This window comes from Pan troglodytes, chromosome 2 (assembly GCF_028858775.2).
Source record: "Pan troglodytes isolate AG18354 chromosome 2, NHGRI_mPanTro3-v2.0_pri, whole genome shotgun sequence".
In the NCBI taxonomy this organism is placed as follows: Eukaryota; Metazoa; Chordata; class Mammalia; order Primates; family Hominidae; genus Pan; species Pan troglodytes.
The window spans coordinates 122,640,949-122,664,180 of record NC_086015.1 but is presented as its reverse complement, the minus strand read 5'-3'; the positions used below and the strand labels follow the sequence as shown (position 1 = coordinate 122,664,180).

The following is a 23,232-nucleotide window of genomic DNA, read 5'->3' as shown; positions in this document are numbered from 1 at the left end:
CAAGATTGCGCCACTGAACTCCAGCCTGGGCGACAAAGCTAGACTCTGACTCTGTCTTAAAAAAAAAAAAAAAAGGAATGTTGAAGAACCACTAGTCTAGACCAGGGCTTCTCACATACCTTAATGTGCGTAAAATCACCTGGGGATTTCACTGATATGCATATTGCAATTCAGTAGGGAGGCAGGTGGTAGGAGTGTTGAGAATTTGCCTTTCTAACAAATTCCAGGTCATGCAGGTACTGCTAATCTGCAGCTCACACTCAGAATAGCAAGGGTCTGAAAATAGCCCTGGAGGGTAGTGTTGCAGTGGCTATTGTTAAGTCTCAAAGTCTCAGAATTCTTTAAACTATTGTCCCAGGGGTCCTATCAGATTGGGGACACCCTAGGATTCTGGACAGGGTAGAAGCTTGATCAAAATAGCTGAGTAGTTATAGACAGAAAGAAAGCTTCTATTGTCGATTTAGGCATGGGAAGGACTGACGCTGGAGGTCAGAGTCACAGAGCTCATTCTGTGGGATTCATCCTGGGCCCATAGAACTCTGAGTCTCCTCCTACAGAGGTACACATAGTTGCTGCTGATGACATAATATTATAGCTTCTTAGAATCATTTCACTGATGGCCCTCTAACTCCCTTGTTTTGTTTTGTTTTTCCTAGATCAGTTATCTTAAATGTTAAATTTTAATCTGAGCACAAAATGCAACTTGAAGTGGTTTCTGAGGGAAAAGAAAATCTTGCCTTTGATTTATGCTTTACAGTTCATAAAATATTATACAGTCCTTTGTTTTATTTATTTCCTACTAACAGATATTTTACACTTATAAATAACATGGCATGTTTTCCTCATGTCCTAACCTCTTGAAGGGTTTAATGCAGAAAAGGCCAGAAGTCAAACATTTCTCGAAGTCACCCCCAGAAGTCATAACACTGCTAAGCTGCCTCAGTTTCCTGTGTGCCTGGGACCTGATCAGACCTGGAGACAGAGATTGAAAGAAGCACAGTTGTATTTGGTCATTTATGTGGTTGTGGTGGCCACATTCTTTCATAGTGCAAATGGCATTTGTGTTTTAGGGAAACAGGCACTCCCCCGTCTCCATTCTGGATTTTGTTAAGGTCTTGACTTGGTCAGATTTCGTCCCCTCTCTGGATCCTGCATTCCTGACCTTCAAAGTAAAGTCTAGTGGTGTGTACACACAATATAATATACTCGGCAACAACAAGGAGTGATAAAGCCTGTGAGTGCAGCTCAAAGACACTCGGCTGGGTGATAGAAGCCAGACTATGAAAGACTACATAGGGTAGGATTCCATTTATGTAAAACTGTAGAAAATGCAAACTAACTTGTAGGAAGAGAAAGCAGGGAAGAGGCAGGAGGGAGGAATGACAAAGGAGCCGGAGGAAACATTTGGGCGTGATGGATATGTTCATCATCTTGTTTGAGGTAATAAAAAGGACCAAGAGCTGCCGGTGGGCAAAGAATAATGATACTTGAGGGAAGAGGGTAAGATAATGAGGGAGACAAGACACTGCACAGGAAGAAATCCTGTAAGCATCTGTTGCGATGCACACGGGAGAGAGGGGGGATTTTTAAACAATTTTGCTGTGCTGTGAATGGGCCCCCTCTTCAGCATTTTCCCAAGAGATGCAGTAAAGATTTACATTACTTCCTCATTTCTCTGGGTTGTGAGTACAGAACTTCCTAGGCATTTCCCCCCCAGAATCCAAGAGCTCTCTCTGCCAGCCTCTGTTCTTTGTTCCTGTCCCATCCTTTCCCCATCCCTGTTCCACTCCTCTGTCCCATGCTCCTCCCTGGCCTCTGCGAGGCTCTCCCTGCCTGGAGGTCACTGCCCACCCCAATTTTCCCTCTGAGTCTCCTTCCTCCTCCCTGTTTTAACTTCTTTCTACTCTTTTCTTCCTGGCTTAATGTGGAATTAAATAAATGTTGAAAACTTGTGGTATTTATTTAACAAAGTATAATGTGTTCTGTTCTTAAAAAAAAAAAAAACAAATGAACCACTTTCTAATTTTCTAAGAAAAAAAATTTAAAAATATGTTGAGGCTTTGGCTTGTCCTCCTTGGAGAAAAGTTTCCTTTTAAGCATTTTATTTTTTCTTTTTAAACCTGAGATATAGGCCAGTCACAGTGGCTCAGGCTGCCTATAATCCCAGCACTTTGGGAGGCCAAGGCAGGTGGATCACCTGAGGTCAGGAGTTCAAGACCAGCCTACCCAATACAGTGAAACCTCGTCTCTACTAAAACTACAAAAACTAGCCGGGCATGGTGGTGCACGCCTATAATCCCAGCTACTCAGGAGGCTGAGGCAGGAGAATCGCTTGAACCTGGGAATCAGAGGTTGCAGTGAGCTGAGATCAAACCATTGCACTCTAGCCTGGGTGACAGAGTGAGTGAGACTCTGTCTCAAAAAAAAAAAAGTTAAAAACAAAAAACCTGAGATATAATTAAAATACCATATAATTCACCCTTTAAAGTGTACGACTAAGTGATTTTTAGTGTATTCACAAGTTAAGCAATCAACACATTAATTCCAGAACATTTTCATCTCTCAAGAAAGGAACCCATATCCATTAGTAGTTACTGCCCATTTCCCCTTCTCCCAGCTCCAACAGCCACTAATCAACGTTCTATTTTCTATGGGTTTGCCCGTTTTGGACATTTCCTATAAATGAGATCTTAAAATATGTGGCCTTTGTGATGGACTTCTTTTATTTAGCATAGTGTTTTCAAGGTCCGTCCATGTTGTAGCATGTGTCAGTATTTCATTCATTTTTATGGCTGAATAAAATTCCAAATAAAGCCTTCATTTTGTTTATTCATTCACCAGTTGATAGAAATTTGAGTTATTTCCACTTTTTGCTATTAGGAATATTGTTGCTATGAACCTTTACTTACAAGTTTTTGTATGGATATATGTTTTCAATTCTCTTGGATATATATCCAAGGGGTGAAATGGCTAGGTCGTATAGTGACTCTACATTTAACTTTGAGGCACTGCCAAACTGTTTTCCACAATAGTTGTGCCATTTTACATTCCCACCAGCAATGGATGAGGGTTCCAATTTTCCATATCCTTGTCAAGACTTGTTGTCTATCTTTTTTATTGTCATCCTAGTAGTTGTGAAGTGGTATCATTGCAGTTTGGTTTGCATTTCCCTGATAACAATGTAGAATATCTTTTCTTGTGCTTACTGGCCATTTGTATATCTCTTTTGAAGAAATGTCTATTTGGATAATTTGTCCATTTTTAGTTGGGTGGTCTTTGCTGGGTTATGATTTCTTTATATATTCTGAATACTAGACTCTTATTAGACCTATGATTGGCAAATATTTTCTCCTATGCCGTGGGTGGTCTTTTCACTTTCTTGATGGTGTTCTTTGAAGCACAGAAGTTTTACATTTCAGTGAAGTCCAATTTATCTATGTTTTTCTTTTGTTGCTTGTGCTTTTTGTGTCAGGAGAAAAGCTTCTTATTTCTGATTTATATTGTCCACATCCTTCATCGTTGGTTATTGGAATAATGGTTCATCATTATGCACATGCATAAAGAGTGATGTTATAAGTAATGCAACTGTTTCTTATTGTTATAGATGAGAACATATAAATCCAAAGCAGCACTATCCTTTGAGAAACTAGACCGTTATCTGGCTCAGAACATTTTTGAAACCACCCTTTGGGAATGGTTAGTTAGAAACTATATACATTTAACTCAAGTATAACCTCCTTCCAGGAGAAAAAGAGGAAAAAAAGAGTGAGAAGTGTTTATACTGTACTTCTCATTTTCCCTACAGGATTCAAAGCGATTGTTTTATTATTATTTCACTTTTGAATTCGTTTTGGGGAGAATGGGCTTTAGTTCTGTTTTCTCTTTAGTTCCTACAGACAGGGAATATATTTTATCTTTTAAAAACTGAGATTTGATTTAGAGGGAGGCCTAGGAGGTTTTCCACAATCTGGCCACACTCCCCACTGCCAGTCTCATCACCGATTGCTGAGCTTTCCCTCCCTCTCAGCCCCACACAGGAATGCGGTGTTCCAGCCACGCTGGACAGCCTGCCACTTCCTGAATATGCTCTGCACCTTCACACCTTCCTGGCTTTGCACCCGATACTCCCTCGTCTGAGCCCATTACCTCTTCTCCACTGAGAAACTCCTCCTGCTTATCTTTTGGGATTCAGCTCAAGCCTCAACTTCTCTATAAAGCCTTCCTCAGGCAGAACTAGGTTCTCCTTCCTCCGTGTTCTTATCTCTCCTGTGCCTCCTCCCTTTGTGGCACTTTCTAGAATTATCTAAATTCAATTCCACTGCAAATTAAAACTTCACTGATATATCATTTTTCACTTCTCAGATTGGCAAAGGTACCTAAGTTTGTTAACACACAGTGTTGGCAAGGCTATGGGAAAACAACTACTCTCATGCATTGCAACTGGCAGGGGAGATTGATACAACCTCTGGAGGGCAATTTGACAATATCTGTTAAAATTATAAGTGCACATAGCTTTTGACCCAGTCGTTCTTCTTCTAGAAATTTATCCCACAGATATTCTTGTACCTGTGACATGTAAGGTATGTGCAAGGCTATTCATTACAACAGTTTTCATAATTGCACAAGATTGTCATCAACAGCAGGTTGCTAACATAAATAATGGAAGATTCACATAGTGGAATACTATGTGGTCACTAAAAAGAATGAGAAAACTTTTATGTACAGACATAGAGTGGTCTCAGATATATTGTTAGGCAGACCAGAATAATGGTATGCTAGCATCTGGTTGTTTTTTCTTTTTCTTTTTTTTTTTTTTTTTTTTGAGACAGAGTCTTACTCTGTCACCCAGGCTGGAGTGCAGTGGCACAATCTCGGCTCACTGCAACCTCTGCCTCCTGGGTTCAAGTGATTCTCCTGCCTTAGCCTCCTGAGTAGCTGGGATTACAGGTATGTGCCACGACACCTGGCTAATTTTTGTATTTTTAGTGGAGACTGGGTTTCACTATGTTGGCCAGGCTGGTCTTGAACTCCTGACCTCAGGTGATCTACCTGCCTCGGCCTCCCAAAGTGCTGGGATTATAGGTGTGAGCCACCGTGCCCAGCCATGGTTTTTTTTGTCGTTGTTGTTAAGAGAGAATGAAAGATTAAATATGCACATCTATTTATATATGCATTCAATATCTATGGAAGAATACATAAGAAAGCAATAATTTTAGTTGTCTACAGGAAAGAAACTGGAAGCTGGGGCTAGCCCTTTGAGTAAGAGAGAGACTTCTCACTGTATATTCTTTTGTACTTTTGAATTTTGAACTATAGGAATATATTACCTTTTCTGAAGAAAATTGTCGAATAAATTTAATCCTGCAGATATTTACTGCAAGCCTACTCTGTGTCTAGCACCAAGTGTGAGGTGTTGCTTGTTTCTGATTCATCTCCATTACTAAGTTGTGAGCTCCTTGGGGACAATGAGGACAGTCCTGTGTCTTATTCATCTAGAATAGCCTTGAAAACAGAAGTATTCTCTATTCACAATAGCAAAGACTTGGAAGCAATCCAAATGTCCATCAGTGATAGACTGGATTAAGAAAATGTGGCACATATACACCATGGAATACTATGCAGCCATAAAAAAGGATGAGTTAATGTCCTTTGTAGGGACATGGATGAAGCTGGAAACCATCATTCTGGGCAAACTATCGCAAGGACAGAAAACCAAACACCACATGTTCTCATTCATAGGTGGGAATTGAACAATGAGAACACTTGGACACAGGGTGGGGAACATCACACACCGGGGCCTGTCGTGGGATGGGGGGATGGGGGAGGGATAGCATTAGAGATATACCTAATGCAAATGACGAGTTAATGAGTGCAGCATACCAACATGGCACATGTATACCTATGTAACAAACCTGCACGTTGTGCACATGTACCCTAAAACTTAAAGTATAATAAAAAAAAAGAAATTAAAAAAAAAAAAGAAAGAAAACAGAAGCACTCAAAATGTTTTCCTGAACAGGAGCTTGGTCATTTTTCTCCAGATGGATTTTCTGTGCTCCTTTGCTATCTGGATTCCTCAAAGAAAATAGTTACTAAGTGTCAAGCATGGCTTTAGGTGGGTTTTTATTTGTTTGTTTGTTTTATAGCATTCTCCATTCTATAACTGTAGACAACCCATGAAACAGACAAAATGATCTCCATTTTGAAAATAGGAAAGTTGATTCTCAGAGAGAATAGATAAATTGCCCAATGGCCTGGAGCTAGGAAGTGCCAGAGTTGGGATCCAAACCCAGGTGTGTGTGCTGCCAAAGCCCATGCTTTTTCTGTGATACCACAAGTGATGAAGAATAGAAAAAGCCCCAAGCTACACCTACCATGGTTCAAACACTCCCCAACAGGAAGGCAGGTCCTATAGTGGCAACTTTGGAGGTGTGATTTGAGGAGAGTGGATTGGCTCCTTGCCGTTGACTGCCAAAATGCCTGAAATCCTACCACTACAGGTCTGATCTTTAAGTGTTCAACAGCTCATGGTTAATATCTATTTTTAAGTTCCTTTTGAAAAAAAAATAGCAAAAAAGTTTGAAAAATTAAAATTATATATAGAGTACAGAATGTCTCTTTAAAAACTACCTCTTCCCCAGTATATTAAATAATAAAAAATGACACACAATGGCAGGTGGATCACCTGAGGTCAGGAGTTCAAGACCAGCCTGACCAACATGGTGAAACTCCATCTCTGCTAAAAAATACAAAAAAAAAAAAAAAAAAATTAGCCCGGCATGGTGGCGGGTGCCTGTAATACCAGCTACTCGGGAGACTGAGGCAGGAGAATCACTTGAACCCAGGAGGCAGGCGGAGGTTGCAGTGAGCTGAGATTGCGCCATTGCACTTTAGCCTGGGCAACAAGGGTGAAACTCTGCCTCAAACACACACATAAAAACCACACACACACACACACACACACACACAAACCACACACACACACTGAAATGTTAATAGTAGTTACTGCTAAGTGGTAGAAAATAAATGATTTTTGCTTTTCTCTATTTTTAATTTTGCTTTTCTAAATTTTCTGTGAAGGGGATATAGTAAAAGCATTTTTTTTAAAAGAAAGAAATGGGATTTTACAATACAAGTTTCATTTAGGAAGATGGAGGGGCTTCTGAAATCAGTGACCCAAGTTCTAAATGTTTGCTGAAGTCCTTTCCAGTGACCCTGTTGAGGTTATTACCCCTTGTGAAGCAGAAGTATTTGCCCAACCTGCTGGCCTGGGATGGCTGAGGACTAGCTCTGCTATCCTGCTGAGCAAGGCAGCCTGGAGCCCGGTTCCCCGGCTGGGGGTCCCTGCCCTCCTCATTTTTAGGCTCTCAGATGCCAAGCCAAACCAGCACTTTCCTGCAGAGGTGTCCAGGTCCTCCTCTGGTCCACTCTGTGACTTATCCCTGCCGGGGCCCTCAGGTCTCTGCTGTCAATGCTGTCTCTTTCCCAATGACAGCGATTCTCCTTCTACCAAAGCAGATGCACTGAGGGCCCATCTAGAGGAACAAAAGGTAATAAGATCTTTGCCTTCAAGAAGCCAAGAAGGGAATGGGTAATTATTGTGAAACTAGTATGCAGTGGTCCCTGAGCTACACACTTTTTTTTTTTTTTGAGATGGAATCTTGCTCTGTCACCCAGGCTGGAGTGCAGTGGTGCAATCTTGGCTCACTGCAACCTCCGTCCTTCCAGGTTTAAGCAATTCTCTGCCTCAGCCTCTGGAGCAGCTGGGATTACAGGCCCATACCACCATGACCAGCTAATTTTTTGTATTTTTAGTAGAGACAGGGTTTCACCATCTTGGCCAGGCTGGTCTTGAACTCCTGACCTCGTGATCCACCCGCCTCAGCCTCCCAAAGTGCTGGGCTTACAGGCGTGAGCCACCGTGCCCAGCCTAGCTATACACTTCTTATCCATTATTTGTACCCAGTGCAATCCTCACAGTCACCTTATGAGGGAGGTATTTATCTCTGTTTTGTAAATGAAGAAACTGAAGCTCAAAGGTATTAAGTCACTTGGCCAGTATGAACATATCAAACAAAATATGCTAAGGGCCCTAGACAGGCACAAAAATTGTAACAAAAGTTCTTTTAAAAAGATTACAGCTGGTGGGGAAGTCAGGCAGAGCTTTTAGATGTTGAACAAGAACAGGAAATTGTGTGCGTTTTTAGAGAGCCAGCTGTCTTGAGAGGGACCACGTTGGGGAGTGCTGAGACAGGACCCTCATGCTCAGGGGCTCACAATGTTGTGAGCTAAGTGGATAAACGACCAGTCAAGGTGCTGCAATAAGAACTCTGACACTGGTGCAGAGGAATGATTTGATATGATGTGAGATGCTGTCATATGATGTAATTGACGTGACTCAATATACATTACAATACATGCAGAACGCTCATCTAAGTGCCTAGCATATAATAAGTACTTAGTAAATGTCATACACTTTCTTTTGGGGCAGGAAACAGAGAATAGTATAAACAAGGTGAAAGGCAAGAAATAATGTGGTGAATTCCAGGAATGCTGACTAGACCAGTCCAGTGGAAGAGAAACATTAGGGAACTTGGGGGCATTTTTACTGACTGTCTGGGAAGATTGCATTCTATCTTGATCTCTACTTCCAGATAAATCTTTCTAAAACACTACCTTGATGATAAAGCTCCCCTACACCAAAACAATCGATAGCTTCCCATTGCCTGTAGAATAATGTCCAATACTGGCAGCTTTGGGACTAGACCTTCAGCTTCCTCATCAGGGCCAACCCTGAAGTTCTTCCCTTCAAAGAAATAGGCTTTTGTGTGTGTGTGTGGGAAGAGGGAGGGGAGGTAATCTAGAAGAAAAGACTTGCCACAAAAAGAAAAAAATAAGGAGTCCCTTTAGGGTCAGAAGGGACAACCTCTCGTGGTTCGTCAACGAAAGGGGAAGTGAGAGGACTCACTCTTCTCTAGCTGTTGCCTGAAATTTCTTTAGGAAAGGTAAGAGCCTATCTGACTCACACATAAAAGACTGGTTGAGAGTGATGAAAGTGTCTGGGTCCACATGTCATCAGTAGCGAATGAGCCAGTGGGGAGAGCTTAAGAGGGACTCCCACAGGGTGCCTCTGGTGTGTGTGTTTGGGGTGGGAGTGGTTGTGGCTGAGGAAGGGTGGTGCTGACTAGAGAAAAAGGTTCAAATGCTGTGAACATAGAAAACAAACCTGCAAGACATCCCCATGTGACCTTGGTCTTAGAGCTGGCCCTATTCATCTTGTACACAGAAACTGTACAGAAGGGTTTTGTCCCATTGATGAAGCTGCTGTGCTTTGTGTAATTGATAAAGGCTTATGTGGTTCATCCTTTCTACTGTCTGTGGAGAAAGCTTTGTTATTAGGAGATTTGTAGGGGGAGACATCACTCACTCCATGGGGCTGCTGATGGAGGACAGAAAGATCTCAGTCAATCCCCAGCACATTCCTAGGCAACAACAACTCATTTAAAATCATTTAAATCCTCAGTTTAACTGCATAAAGCACACATCAGTAGAATCACCTGATCAAGGTTTTATTTACTGGATGAGCAGCTTTCTTGCCACCTGCTCCTTGGGATACCACTGGTGGAGGCTCTTAAGTGCTAATGGATACAGAGAATGGCCGCATGTGCCTGAGAGTGAGCCCCAGGAGAGAAGGTCGTGAACTGAGCAGATTAATGAGAGAGAAGCAAACTTGTTTCTTGAACTGTATGCTTCACTAACACTGATCATCTTAAGAATGAGGACAATGTAAATTTTTTTCTACTCTGAGTGTGTCCAGGCCACCTCTTCTTTTTTTCTTGCATACCTCATGGGTGCTTATGGGGATGAATTAACCATCATTATTTCATTTAATTCTTAAAACTCTGAGAAGAAGGCATTACTACTCCTATTTTCAGATGGGAAGCTAACATTCTGTATGGTTAGACAACTTGTCCAAGCTCAAACAGCTAGTGGCAAACTGGGGTGCAGTTATAAGTCTGTTTGAATCCAAAATTCATGCACTTTCCAGTACATTTTATAAGCATACCTCCACACTAGGGAAACCAAGTCACAGACCAAGAATGAGGAAGACCAGAAAGCAGCAGAAGGTAGAGACTGACTTCACAACTAAGTGCAACTTGATGAGAGAGAAGGACTTAGATAACAAATTAAGAAACATGGATTCTTGCCCTAATCTACACGTGTGAGATTCTTGACCTTTTAGGAGAGTAACTTTCCTCTTCTTTGAATTCCCCTAGGTATCTTCCAGGCAGTAGGTGCTGGGGTACCCATCAGTTACAGCAACATGAACCAGTTGTATGTCCTCCAGCAAATCAGCCACTGCCAGCCTCAGACTTTCATCTGTGCTAGAAACAAGTTCTGGATCCAAATGATTTCTGGATCCTTGTGTTTCTTCCAGGTCTAACCTCCTTCCAGGATCTGTCAGCTTCTTGGATGACACTGGGCGGAGAGGCTGGGCTGGAAATTAAGAAGGCAGATTCGGTTTCTATCTGCCAGTGTTCAGGTCCTGACTCCTACCAGCTCTGGTTTACAGCTAGGTCTTTCAGGACAAAACATTAGGGTAATTTTTTGTTTGTTTGTTTTGTTTTTGTTTCTCATTTGTACTGTTAATGGTTCCCCAGCTCACTCCACCCGTATAAACGGAAATTTCTGTTAAATAAAATATAAACTTCAATCTCAAGAGGTTTATACATATCTCCTTTGCTATGGCTAGACTCCCCTTAACCCCAAGGCTATTTTTATTTTTACGGAGGCTGGAATCCTCCAGGGACTTAGCTCTAAAAGATGCCTAGTTCATCTGAAGGTCCTCTCCGCACTGATCTCACCATGCCCTAAGAGTGAGAAATCCCTTCTTTTGCTTATTGTACCCTCTGGTTTCCCAGGCTGTAGAGCTTCCTAATGGTTTCCAGACCTACGGCACTATGGGGGCTTCTCGTTTTTGTATTTTTCTAAAATCAATTTTACTGACGGGAGATGGGGAACATTTATAAAAAATGACGTCATCTTGGGCCAGCTACGACTATGTGAAGAACAGCCAGGTAAAGCTTATCAGTTCCTCGCTGTGCCCCAGCCCCCACACCAGCATCCTTTCATTTCCTGCCCAATATTCCCGAGCCACAGGCAGCCATTGTTTCCAGAACCGCTTTGCTTGGAAGCCTTGGTAGTGAGGCCTCCCAGCGCTTCCTGTTGTTACCAGGCCTCTCTTTCCTGCTGAAAACAACGGCACTTCCCTGCAGTTTGTAACCCTTTTCAGGCAATTCATTTCTTCCATGAGCTTGTTCAGTGTTTGCAAATGCAGAGTGCTCATTACATTTATTTTAGTTAACAGTTTTCTTATTCTACAAGTAGTGCAAGTTAAAAATAAAGATGAGCAAAAGAAAAAAAATCACCAAATCTCATCCCCTTCTATTAGCACTGAAATCTCTTTGGTGTTCATGCTTTAAGATTATCCATCTATGTACAGAAAATTTACCACAAGACTCAGGGCTTGAATAGATGACCATTCTCAATCGTGGAAATGGAAGCAGGGAAGCCTGCCCAGAAACCATTCTCCTGGAGGTTCTCATATATTTCTGAGCAAAAGGGCCTCCCAGGAGCTTAAGAAGAGTGCAGACTCCAGGAGATTCCCTTGCAAATTCTCAGGATTACACTTGGAGATCTTCTTTAAATAGTTTGTTAAATTTGGGAGAGGCTCATGGGGCAATTGAAGAGGTCAGGGAGGAGGGACAACCCATTGTTATCAGGACTCCAGGAATCTCTTCAATCCAGCTGCCTGCCAGCTGCTCCAATGACCTTTTGAAAACACAGATCTAATTGTTTGTCTATAGCAAGGAATGCTAAGTTCTTCGTGACCCCTCCCCCAACATCACCCTCTCTAATCAGGTAAACTCCCCACAGTTCTCTTCAGAACACCCCTTCTGCCTTTGCATTCTCCGTCCAGGATGGAAATTGTCCCCAGGAGATGCTTCTCTCCTGCGTTCTTCAGAACCCAGCCCAGAGAAGTCCTCCCTAGGGCTTTTACTGTAACCTCAAATAGAATAACTCACCAAAAATGGGACACCAAGCTCTGCTGCAGTGTCTAGGTTTCTGGACACTATTTTATGGTGCAAATCAAGATATTTGAATTTCTATGAGCTTCTGTTTTGCTCCAGGGAATATACTTGAGGGATAAGATGTAAAGTATTTTGAAGACTCACATTGGCCTTTTCCTCAATTTTCTCTCCATATCTCTGACAGATCCCAACAAAAAGATATGCTTTCTGCAGAGAGACTACACTTTTACCTTTATAGATAATATATTATTCCTTATATAAAATCAGGCAAAAATAGTAGCAATTTGTGGTTTGTTAAAACAGCAAGGGGTGATGATATTCAAGCTTTTATCCTGAAGTTTTGCAGCTCAAAAATTACTTAGTATTCTCTGAAATGCCTCCTATGGGGAACCAGCATTCATTTCAGAGGCCAGATATTGCGATTATCCAAACCTGCTTACTCCTCTTCTCACTCACAGTTGTTATACCTCTGCTCTCAGCACTGTCTTTAGAAGTAATTTTCACCAGATATACAGTCAGACACCCATATTTGTGGGTTCTGCATCCTTGGATTCAGCCAACTGAGGATTGAAAATATTCAGAGAAAAAAGGATGGCTGTGTGTGTACTGAACACGTACAGGCTTTTTCTCTTGTCATTATTCCCTAAACAATACAGTGTAACAACTATTTACATAGCATTTATGTTGTATTAGATATAAGTAATCTAGAGATGATTTAAAGTATATGAGAGGATGTGCATAGATTACATGCAAATACTACACCGTTTTATATCAAGATCTTGACAATCCATAGATTTTGGTATCCATGGGGGTCCTGGAACCAATTCCCCTTGAGTACCAGGAGACAACTCTTTTTAGGATTAAGGCTCAATGATGAAGATGATACAAAGGATTACTGTCAAATATGTGGGCACCTCCTTATAGGAGGAGGCAGTCATAAATAATATATAAAGCAGTGGTCCCCAACCTTTTTGGCACCGGGGACCGGTTTCGTGGAAGACAATTTTTCCATGGACCAGGGTCAGGGGGATGGTTTTGCGATGATTGAAGCACATTACCTTTATTGTGTACTTTATTTCTATTATTATTACATTGTAATATGTAATGTAAATACACATATATGTTATTACATGTAATATATGCAGTGACAGATCATCAGGCATTAGATTCTCACAAGGAGCCTGCAACCTAGATCCATTGCCTGTGCAGTTCATGATTGTGTTCAGGCTCCTACAAAAATCTAATGCCACTGATCTGACAGGAGGTGGAGCTCAGCTTTGCTGGCTCGTCCGCCAGTCACCTCCTGCTGTGTAGCCCAGTTCCTAACAGGTTACGGACAGGTGTTGGTTTGTAACCCAGGGCTTGGGGACCCCTGATATAAAAGACACAGACAACTAGCAAAGAGAATGCTAGTTTATCATACAGACACTCTTATTTCTAGAATTAGAGAATCTGAATATCAAACAGATCTCTTTTGCTTTTAATTTCTAACTTTTTCTCTCCTCACCCTTTAAGAGCTTCAGAATTAGAATTTTCAGTTGTTTGCTACTGAAAATGTCAGTGGTCAGATCTGATTCAAGGGTAGCCCAGGGATGGTGAGCTTTCACAAGGTAAGGCTCATATTCTAATCCCTTTTCTTGGCTACACAGAAGGTGTCAGAGATATATCCAGGGCACTCTGGGTACCCAAGGACAACAGCCTGTCCTGGGAGCAACAGCCAGGAAGAGGTTTCAAATGGAGACTGAATCTCTACTTGAGCTTGTACCCAAGGAGGCCACTGTAAAGCTTCCATGAAGACACTGGTGTTTTAAAAGCTCTGTCAGGATCATGTAGAGACAGAAAGACCCTCTGGGAAGTGATCCAGGCATGGGGTGACCCATCTCCTGGTCACCTCCTCTGGGAAGCCTTCCCTGATTTCTAAGAGTAGGGCATACCTGATACAGTCTTAAATCAATGGGTTCGCTATTAATACTTAATTGAGTTGTTTTGTTTTAAAACATCTGCCTTTCCTCTATTCTGTAAACTGTATGCAGAGCTATGTCTGTCTTACTCAACTTACAAGACACTGCCCTTGGCCACAGTTTATAGTCCGGTAATTTCCTTGTGCCTTAAGCAGTGCCAGGAAGAAGGCAGAGCACATACATAGAGGAATGAGTGGAAGAAAAGGCTGGGCCTAGGTGCATGGGCATCAGCTGGACACCATGTAGGATGTGACGGATGACACCATCTTAGTGAGCGCACAGTGAGCCTTTGAAGGGATGACAAAGTGTACCCTAGTCTGCAGTGCTTTTTGTCTCTTCCCAGATCTATATTTATTTTCTCCTTCCCAGCGACACCATCCCGACCCCCAAGTATTCACTCCATACTCTATCCCTGCTCTCCACTTTTTGGTCAACCAGAATCCTGGAATGTCAGAGTTGGAAGAGACCGTCAGATCATTGTATTGAACCTGCCTGATTCAGCACCAGGAAATTAAGAACCCACGAAGTTTAGGGACCTATCCAAGGTCACCCAGCTTGACAGCGGCAAAGCCCTAGAGTTGGAAAGAGACTGAGACAAGGGGACCAGAGTGATCTGAAAAGTGATTAAGATTTCCTTTTTTCTCTGATTTTCAGGATTAGGGCTTAAGTACCTGGGCTTCTTTCTGCCCCAGACTAACTAGCACTTTGGTGTCAGAAGTAATTTAGAATATTTAAGCTTAGACACACCCTTAGCAGTCAGCTCAAATTAATTATGTTTATTGGATTCCCACAAGTAAAACACTGTGCTAGACTTTTGGGATTCAAAGAAGTAGCTTATACTTATAAGACACTGCCCATAAACTCAGTTTACAGTCTAGTTAGTTCAATTACATGCAGTTAAATCGTGGGTGGAACAAAAATGCCAGAGAGAACCCTTCCTTGTTCATTCTACAGCTGTCAGGCAGAAGTCACTGGGTTTAATGATATCTTTCTGGAGAGACGGGACAGCCAGCTGCCAGAGGCTGTCTCTCCCCTTCTGTAAATTTGCTTTCTCTTCTTAAATAGTGAGTAGCTGATCCTCAGCAAGAAGGAGGGGTTTGTTTATTGTTCTAAAGATCTCATGATTCCTGTTTAAAGAGGGTGTAGGCTTGCAGTAGATTGTTGTAGGCTTAAATTCACTGAAGAGATGGAAGTAGCAGGCTTTGTGGGTGCAGTCAGAGCTGCTGGGAGTGGGTAGCCTCAGGCTAGGGCCCCTGGTGGGAACACAGAGGAAAGCAGTCCTGAGCTGGTTAAGGAGATGGAAGTTGAGGAGACTTCCCTGGGGGTCAGCTCATCCAGAAGACAGTACCACTGGTGCTACAGGACCCAATAGAGGGCAGTCAACTGGTCAGGATGCAGGAGATGTGACGGATTCTAAATCTATAGGATCTGCACTGGAGAGGGCAGGCAGTGAGCATCTGAGTGTCCATGTAAAAGAGTCAAGTCAGGGTTAACAGAGCCCTTCATGACTTAGTTTCTAGAATAGGTGTCACCTTTTTATGTCCCAGAGATTTGGTTTGCAGTCATGTACAGAGCTGATTGAATGGCCCTCTCTCACTGATCCTGCCTCAAGCACCTGGGAAGAGGGACAGAGCCAGGAAGAGAAAGGGGTCCCTGTACAGGTCCGTTCCATTATTCAAGCTCTGCTCATATCCTACCCTCTCCATAAAGGCTTCCCAGCTTCCTTTGCTCATCAAGTGCTTTTTGGCACCCACTCTATGCTTGGGTACTGGGTGCTGGGTGCTAGGTTCCAAGGACACAGTGGGAAGCAAAACAGGAGGCCCCATCCCCAGGAGCTTAGCATCCAATGGGAGGAAGTGCCTGTTGCTCAGTCTCCTCTCTTACTGTTCCTGATTAAGGGCATGAGTTCTGGAGCCATTCTGCCTCGGTTCAAAGCCTCCCACTGCCACTTTCTACCATTGAGACCAGGCATGCCTCCTGTAAGTAGAATGCCATAACCCCAGTGTGCTGGGGCAGCTCCAGAGGATACCTGCTGCTCTGTGTAGTTACGGATTGTGCTCCCTTTCACTTAAATACACATCTCTAAAAAAATTTTTTTTAAATCCCACTGGTCCGGGCGTGGTGGCACACGCCTATAATCCTAGCACTTTGGGAGGCCGAGGTGGGTGGATCACGAGGTCAGGAGATCGAGACCATCCTGGCTAACATGGTGAATCCCCATCTCTACTAAAAAATACAAAAAAATTAGCCGGGCATAGTGGCGGGCACCTGTAGTCCCAGTTACTCAGGAGGCTGAAGCAAGAGAATGGCGTGAACCCGGGAGGCGGAGCTTGTAGTGAGCCGAGATTGTGCCACTGCACTCCAGCCTGGGCGACAGAGCAAAGACTCTGCCTCAAAAAAAAAAAGAAAAAAGAAAAAAAAAATCCCACCAGCAAAAAAAAATCCCACCAGCAGTGAAATTTCTCTTAGAAATAAAAATAAACAAAACACATCTCAATTCGGGTAAAAAAAACTATGGTTGGTTACCTAACCTACCAGGTTCAGTTTCCTTATTTGAAAACTGAAGCTAATAATACAATCTACCTCATAGGGTGGTAAAAATTAGCCAGGGTGGTTGTACATGCTTGTGGTCTCAGCTACTTGGGAGGCTGAGGTGGGAGGATCACCTGAGATGGGGGGAGGTTGAGGCTGCCGTGAGCCATGATCACGCCACTGTATTCCAGCCTGGGCAACAGAACAAAACAAACAAACAAATAAAACAAAACAAAAACATAGATAAAATAATCTATGAAGTGCTTGGAACAGTGGCCCAATAAGCTCTCAATAAATATTAACAATTGCTATTGTTATTTTAATTGTGATTACTGTCCCATTGGGCTTTGGTCCTCCATTAGTGAGTGGGTCCTTAAGTGAGGGGCTGTTGTACACCTCTGTATTCCTAGCACCCAGCACCATGCCCTGCACAGTGGGGACTTTGACTCAATGTCTCTTCAAAGAGACTGGGATACAGGCTTCAGCCATATGAGGGTGTACTTGCAGAATGGGTGGACTCTTCAGAGATACTGTGTCCTATCTGGTTTCAGACGGAAACACGGAGAAAATGGTGGATGTTCTCCTCCTCCCTTTCTGATTAGAGTTGACAGATAAAATACAGAACATCCAGTTAAATTTGAATTTCAGATAAATGAATAATTTTTTGTATCAGTATGCCCCGAGTATTGCATGGGACATAGATTAAAACATGATTTGTTGTTTATCTGAAATTCAAATTTTAGTCCAGGGTCTAATATTTTTATCTGCTGAATGTGGCAACTCTGTCTCTGAGTTCCTTTCCCACTCTTTGCGGCCCCCGGCCAGCAGCAGTGCTCCCTCTCAGTATCACACTCACACAGCCACAACCACAAATCTTTCTCTGACTCCTATTTGCTCTCCAGGGCCAACCTTAGGCCTACTCGTGGGACACCTCTCGTGATTTAGCTTCTTCCACCAGGAGGAGGAACTGAGAAAAGATGGGCAGCAGCAGATGTCAGTGTGTCAGGGAGCCAAACTTCCCATTGGGTTAAGAGGCTTCTAGATGTACAGGAGTGTCCCTGAGCTCCTCGTCCTACAGAGATAAGGGGGAGCTGTTTTCTCACCTGGCCTCAGGGAGAAAAGGGAGAGCAAGGAAGAAGCCAGCCTTGAAATCCTCATCAGGTTTTCCCTTCCCATAGGTGTCTTTGTCTTCTAAGACTGCCTCTGCATGAACCTCCTGGTGGCTCTGCTCCTTGACTACCAGCCACATTTTTGATGGTATGAATATGTGGATGGGCTGGGGCAGGCGGATGTACCTTTGGAGCACTCTTCTGGAAAAGCGAAGAGGAAGATGCCAGGATATCTCTGAGTTTAGGAAGTATGAATTGTTAGAGTACCACCTCCCCTGGCTCCTCCCTTTTCCTCAGACATTTACTGTGGGCCAGGCACTGGGCTAAGCATGTCACATATATTACTTTATCCAATCCAACCTTGCAAGGCAAGTTTAACAGTCCTCATTTTACAGCTGAGAAATCAGGGGCTGAGGGAAGTTTACTCCCTTGCTGAACATCATTCAGTTTGTAAAGTGGTGGGGCAGGTATTTAAGCCCAGTCTCTCTGACTCCCAACCCCACTCTTAACCAGCTTTCTATACTGCTCTTTTTTCAGAGTTCCCCCTGGCACCTACTAGGAGCTCAATAAATACTCCCTGGATGAATGCATGATTGAATGTACAAATGAATGTGTCATTCTAAGGTCTACATTTATTTCTGTAGACTCACCTGTCAATGATAATCAGGAGAATGATTTGTTCTGACATGTTTATATATTTTTTATTTTGAAAAATTCATCAAATTATAATTTGTGATCAAATAGTTCATGGATGCTAATTTCATTATAACATTGTGTGTATTTGTCCTTTTTTATTTATTTATTTTTTGAGACAGAGTTTCACTCTTGTTGCCCATGCTGGAGTGCAATGGCATAATCTCGGCTCACTGCAACCTCCATATCCTGGGTTCAAGCGATTCTCCTGCCTCAGCCTCCTGAGTAGTGGGGATTACAGGCATGCACCAGCAAGCCCCGCTAATTTCGTATTTTTAGTAGAGATGGGGTTTCTCCATGTTGGTCCGGCTGGTCTCGAACTCCCAACCTCAGGTGATCCGCCCACCTCGGCCTCCCCAAGCGCTGGGAATACACACATGAGCCACTGCACCCGGCCTGTATTTGTCTTTAAATGAAAATGTTTTGGTTCTAGGCCCTGAGTTCCATAGGCCTTGAGGCTCTTACTTATTTTTTTGGCATTTATTACAGTTTTTGGTGGTACATATTCCCTGTGTAATTCAGGATCCAGCCAGTTTTGGGGGCAGTCATCCTTGTGGGATTCTCAAATCACAGCCTCTAGTTGGTCCCAGCCTTTTTAAGAACCTTACTGAAACATGCTCTGACTTTCAGTTATATGTGAAGCAGGAGTAACCTATGGTCTCTGCATAGCCCTGAGTATTCCATTGAGAAATATATTTTTTCTTTTGATCTTGATGTACATTTGGTATTAATTTTTTTCTTGGTGTATTTCCATTTACACATGAATGACCTCAGTCTGTTTTTAGCAAAGCATTGCTAGAGCTGGATGAGGATGCAGGGCTCATTAACAAAAAATCACTGGGGGGCCTAGGTTATAACCGCTCTTTCAAAGTTCACACAACCATAACACACATTCTGTTACACAAACACACACACAGAGTCACAGGACAGCAGGTTGTGAAACAGAGAGGGACTCTACTTTGAGGAATGTGGCCATGAATATGAACAAGTAAAACAACCATGATCTTAATAAAAAAGTGGTGGGGACCAGGTTAGGTACAAGCTGTGACCTGTGGTCTGCTATGATTTTGATCAACATTTTAGGAGTGTCCAGAACTTCTAAGTCTCATGTCAGAAAGTGAGAGGCGTGCTCACTTGGGCAGTGCATATACTAAAATTGGAACCATACAGAGAAGATTAGCATGGCTCCTGTGCAAGGATGACATGAAATTTCACGAAGCGTTCCATATTAAAAAAAAAAAAAAAGTGAGAGGATGTCTGGCAGACCCCTGAGAGGTAGCAGGAATGTCTTACACACAGATTTTTGGTTGTTACATAGTATCAGTGATGCATTTTTTACTGCCAGTTACTACGACCATTCTAAGTGTGCAACAAGAGTATATATAGTAGCCCTGTGAAGTCCAACTACTCATGTTTATAGATATATATTTAAGAAGATAGGAGTCATACTGTTATCAGAGCAGATGGAACTCCCTTGGCTTCCCTAGAACCATATTTCAAGGGTTCATAACGCTAATTTTGGGGAGATTTTCTTCTTACAAGCTATGTGACCTTGAGCAAATTTCTTAACCTCTTGGTGCCTTAGCTTCCCCATCTGTTAAATTAGGAGAATAATAGTAACTCCCTCACAGAGTTGCTGAGCAGATTAAATGAGTTAACCTGTGGAAAGCACTTAGAACAGTGCCTGACATAAAAAGTGTTACATACTAGTTTGCTATTATTATTATCATCAGCAACAGCAACGCCAGCTTAAGACAACCATGAATGTCATGTCCTCACTGAAGCTTTTCCAGGCTTCCTCAGTTGGATGCACCCTCTCCTCCCCACCCCTTTATGACCATCTGTCTAACTCTACCTAGACTAAACTATGTGCCCTACCTCCCTGACTATCTGCTGTCCTTGACTCCAAATATCCTCCTGGCTAAGAGAATATATGGGGACTCCTGACTCCCAACTCCTCTATAGCATCAAGACTCATTCATTTTTTTCATTCAGCAAATATTTATGAGTACCTTCTCTGTACAGGCTCCGCTGAGTGAGAAAAAAAATCCCATGATGTTTCCCATGCACACACTGAAGGAAAGCTCATGCAGGCATTTGCTCAGCTCCTCTGGCCAGCTGAATGACCACGGGAAGAAGTCGGGTATAGTTAAAGTGATCTTGTGTTTTGAAAAAAACAAGATATGTGTTCGGACAAACATTAGCATACTTAAGAGAAGAGCAAGACAGAATAATAGATTTGGGATTTTTTTCAGATATTCTCAGCCACATGGTCAACAAAATTAAATCACTCCGGAAAGAGACTCACTTAAATCTTTCCTGGAGACCGCAGCCTTGGCTTGTGTATGGAAACGGCACCCACAGCCACACTGCGCACTAGGCTGGGTACCTCATATCCATGGTGTTTGATCTAATTCTTACAAGACCTTGTAAGGGAAGAACTGTCATTCTCCTTTTAAGAGGAGGAAACTGAATCTCAAAGAAATACGTGTCTTGTCACATCACACAGTTGGCAAGTGGCCCAGGCTCTGCCCCACATAAGGTCAAAGGGTGCTAATTTTCAAAGACACTTGAGCTACTCCTATATCTAATTGGTCACTAAATCCTGCTGGACTTAGATGTGGCATTTGGGAGAGCTACCTCTGGAGACCTTTGCGGATCTTCAAATTTAGGAATACCATTAGAACACTTGATGACAAAACGAGAAGGGAACAAGTCACTTTAAGAGACAGCCATTGGCATCAGCTAAGCTCTTTTACTGGATAAATTATTAATTTCTAGACACTAGACCCTTCGTGTGTGCCATAAATGTGTGGCCCAGCCAAATTAGAAATGACCAAATGACATGTGTCTCATTGTGGTTTTAATTTGCATTTCCCTAGTGGCTGATGATGATGAACATCTTTTTGTGTGCTTACCATTTGTCTATCTTCTTTGATAAAATGTCTGCTTATGTCTTGCACATTTTCTAATTAGATTATTTGTTTTTTACTGCTGAGGTTTGAAAGTTTTTAAATATATTCCATATACTAGTGCTTTTGCACTAGGATGTGCAGTTTGCACCTATTTTCTTCCTCTCGCTATCTGATTGTTTCACTTCTTAACAAGGTCTTTTGCAGAGTGCATTTTTAACATTGATGAGGTCCAGTTGATCAATTTTTCCCTTTGTGGGTCATGCTTTTGGTGTCAAGTCTAAGAACTCTTTGCTTGGGCCCAGATTCCAAGGATTTTCCTTAATTTTTTTTTCTAACAGTTTTATAGTCTTGCATTTTATATTTAAGTCTGTGATCTCTTTTGAGCTAACTTTTATATAAGGTGTAAAGTGTACATTAAGGTTCATTTTTTTTGGCCTAGGAATGTCTAGTTGTTCCAGCACTATTTTTTGGAAATGCTCTTTTTCGTTCATTGCATTGCTTCTCCAACTCTGTCAAAAGTTGGTTGGTTGTATTTGTGTGGGGTCGGAGATGCGGCGGGTCGGGGGGAGTTAATGGATTCTCTATTCTGTTACTTTGATCTATGTGTTCTTCTGCTAATAGGACACCACCTTTGTACTGTAGCTATATACTAGGCCTTAATACTGGGTAGAGTGATTCTTCCCACTTTATCTTTCTTTTTCAAGACTGTTCTAGCTATTTTAGGGCCTTTTTAGAACAAGCTTTTAATCTATATCTACAAAAAAAACCTTGCTGGGATTTTGATAAGAATTGCATTAAACTTATAGTCAGCTTAGGGAAAAATAGACATCTTTGCTGTGTTGTTTATAAGATCTCTTTGATTTGTTCCTTCTCCATAACTGCTACCCTCAAGGAGAATGTCATTAGCTAATGCCTGAAATTATTGACCAACCTTATAATTCGCCTTTCATTGTGGTCTTCTGTTGTTCCCACTCATGCTGTGTGTTGCTGCCAAAATGATGAAACTCTAGCTCTCCCCTACGAAAGTTGCTGTCTTGTTTGGGAATCTCAAATTGCTTCCTACTCCAGACCTAGGCCCAGGTTTACCTTCTTATTCAAACTCCCCAAATTTCCACTTCTCATTCAGTCTTGATATACCCAAGTAATTCATGACTCTGAACTGCTAACCTAAACATGTAACTTAGCCAGGAATTCCTTCCACTCTGCCAATCTGTTTCCATTTTCTTCTGTCAATTTAAGCTTACTCAATGCAAGAAATATTTCCTAAATAACTTGGTCATCTTGTACAAGTTCATACACAGTGGCAGGCCTAGCATATCTGACATCTGGAACAGGTGATTTTTAATGGTACTCTCCTCTACAGAATGGATTTATGTTCAGTAATAAGTGTATAATGCAATAACAGCAATCATTGGTATTTTCTGATTTTGCTTTTTAGTTTTAAAATAAAACTAAAACTCTTTCCAAGCTTAACTTGAATAAAATTCTATTTTTTTAGCTTTGAATTCTGAGCTTCAATGAAAAAAAAGAATTCTACTTTAAAGATATTAAAATTCAGTAAAATATGTCACGTATGAACTAAAATTTGTACTTATGAAACAAAAATATTATACCTTGAAGTCTGCACCCTATGTCACTGTTTTAAGTTTAAAACACAAATAAAAACCTCAAGTGGTCATATAATGACTTAAGTTCGATTCTTTCTGTATTTACTGTGCTATTTTTGTTTATTTCACATCTACCAATTAAATGCAGGAATATGTAGTACCACAGGAGCTAGAAACACACACTGCACCTGAAACAAGGTCAAACTACTTAAATGAGTATGAGCTAATTGTTAAATGAACACTTAGTTGAGTCCACGTGTTAGTGGACATGGGTTGGGACTCAACTAGGAGTAACATCCATGTAACACCCTTGTGTTACCTGG

The 23,232-nt window shown here is 42.0% G+C and overlaps 1 protein-coding gene and 1 non-coding gene across 3 annotated transcripts in view; one reads left to right on the top strand and one right to left on the bottom strand.

Annotated features, from left to right (window-relative positions):
* The window catches only part of ARHGAP31 (Rho GTPase activating protein 31), a 124,523-nt gene that overhangs the window by 56,317 nt on the left and 44,974 nt on the right, over positions 1-23,232 (bottom strand). The window lies entirely within an intron of this gene.
* Positions 19,514-19,620, top strand: LOC112208722 (U6 spliceosomal RNA). The gene has a single exon (XR_002943299.1). It is a non-coding gene; the product is annotated as a U6 spliceosomal RNA (small nuclear RNA).